Raw genomic sequence first — 2,161 nt, forward strand, 5'->3', positions numbered from 1 at the left:
CAGGGACAGTAGCCGCTGTACCGCTAGTGTCGACATGGTGTTCTCACTTCCCATGATCCAACCACACGTAAGCCCTTGCACCCCTTGCGTGGTGAGTGCCCCGGTTGGTCTAACACATGTTTTTTTTTTACTTATTGGGGTCCAATATTTACTTTGGAACGCCTTCCTAATTATACCAACTCTAATAATTCACGGTGATAGATTGAGGTATTGAGAAGATGATCAATCATTTTAACTCATTTTTCAGAAGTGGAAACCATATATACTTTACAGAGAATCAAATGAAGTACATATGTAAATAAAATTTAAATGTCCACAACTATAAAATCATGCTAAAATTTCGTAAAACCATCTTCTTGAGCCTGATTACTTGTAAACTTCAAATTTACTGTATTCTAGCATCTCATCTTTAATGAAAATTGAGCTTCAAGTGGAGTTATTTCTGATGTTAGCAAAATGGACTTAATTAAGAATAACAAAATCTGTGTACATGCATCTATTTATATATATGCATTTATATTAGAAAATTAGAACCTTTTTCAAATGAAGGGTTCTTTTTAATTTAAATTTCCATAAGTTGTACCAATCTTACAGTTATTATTTCTTCTTAGTAACTTGTCTGTTATTATGCATCCACACTTTGAACACTTTCTTTTTCAAATCAACTTCATTGCAAAATCTCAAAACATCATCTTCATTTTGCTTTTGTATCTTCCACCCAATTCTTTCTGCAAAATCAAACATCTTATCTTTCTGTTCTTGACTAAACTTTGTTCTGAATCTTTTCTTTGATGTCTCATGTGTCATTAACTGAAAAATATTAAAATCTTCACTGGAAGACTCTGCAGCTGCTCCATTTGAACCACCAAAAGCCATCATGATCGGTGGCGTTGGCCGGTTATGAAACCGGGTTGATGGTGCCGGAGGTAGACGTACGGCGGCGGCACGCGGTGGTGGAGCCATGTGGTATATGTGATGACTTGGTTGTGACTCACCTTCCACTTCTCTCCTGTGAAAACTCCGGTGACATTCACAAGCTGCGCATTTTAATGCTTCTAAGGTTTCATCTGTTCCACTAGGCATGAATTCACCACACCCATCAAGAACATGAGTACCCATGTTGGCAGCATGGTTCTTTAGGCATTCCCGGTACCGGACCACAGGTGGTGCTGGTGGCTGTGATGGTGGTTGATTCTTTGGCCTGGATCTTCGTGGTTCCAGTTTTTCGGTGTTTAACTTGAATCCATGATAGTTGTTGAATCCATGGTGCTGATCTAGGGTTTCATTTCTTCTGGGGTTTAATCTAGGAGATAAATCTTGGTTGGATATTGGAGGGTTATTATAGTTTATTGAGTTCCTCTCTCTAGATTCCATTAGGTTTGACTTATATGACCTCTCTCTCTCTCTCTCTCTCTCTCTCTGAGTAAACCACAATTTCATACCTGAGGTGAGATACTAAGCTAGGTTGTAATTATGTTACTTTCAACAGCAATGACTCATAAACATATTTAAAGATAGAGATGAAGTAAAGAGTTTATTTAAGATTATTTGCAGTTTAGTAAACTGTTGTAAGAAGGACTCTTGATGGAGTGCAAGTAAGAAAACATTTTGGTATGAGATGGGGCCCGAATACTTGTCTTGCTAATTAAGTGGAAATCAAGAAATAAACAGTTGGATTTAAGGTTAATTAATACTATGTTTCATGAACAAAAGTACATACACTAGTTACCCAACAGAAGAAAATTAATTTAGAATATCGTATTTTGAGGCTAAATACTGTGTTTAATGAACATAACCGTCTTTATATAAATATATATATAGTGAGAGAATCAAGAGAAAACTCTATTCTATGGAGAGAACTAAAGAACTAATAATGAAGTATTTTTAATTTAATTAAAAAACATATTTTTCAAAATTTTTTTCTTTCATACTTCTTATATGTTGTTATTCTTTACCACAAAAATAAAAAAAAAATAAAAAAAATGTAAAAAATTAACGAGTAATGCATATATGCAATTCACCGACTTTTTTAATAATGCATATGTGCAATAGTGTGGATTTTGATATTTGAAATAGTGTTGAATAACATATATATAGTTGTTTGTATTGTATATTTGCAATAGAGTTATATTATATACAAAAATTAAAAAAAATCGATATA

At 34.0% G+C, this 2,161-nt stretch overlaps 1 pseudogene; it reads right to left on the reverse strand.

The window, feature by feature from the left end:
- Positions 1-537: 537 nt before the first annotated feature.
- On the reverse strand, positions 538-1,378 carry LOC143598239 (zinc-finger homeodomain protein 6 pseudogene; annotated as a pseudogene).
- Positions 1,379-2,161: the final 783 nt, after the last annotated feature.

The sequence above is a fragment of the Bidens hawaiensis genome, unplaced genomic scaffold, assembly GCF_021521415.1.
Source record: "Bidens hawaiensis isolate Kalapana, Puna unplaced genomic scaffold, B.hawaiensis_p1.1 tig00049849_1, whole genome shotgun sequence".
In the NCBI taxonomy this organism is placed as follows: domain Eukaryota; kingdom Viridiplantae; phylum Streptophyta; class Magnoliopsida; order Asterales; family Asteraceae; genus Bidens; species Bidens hawaiensis.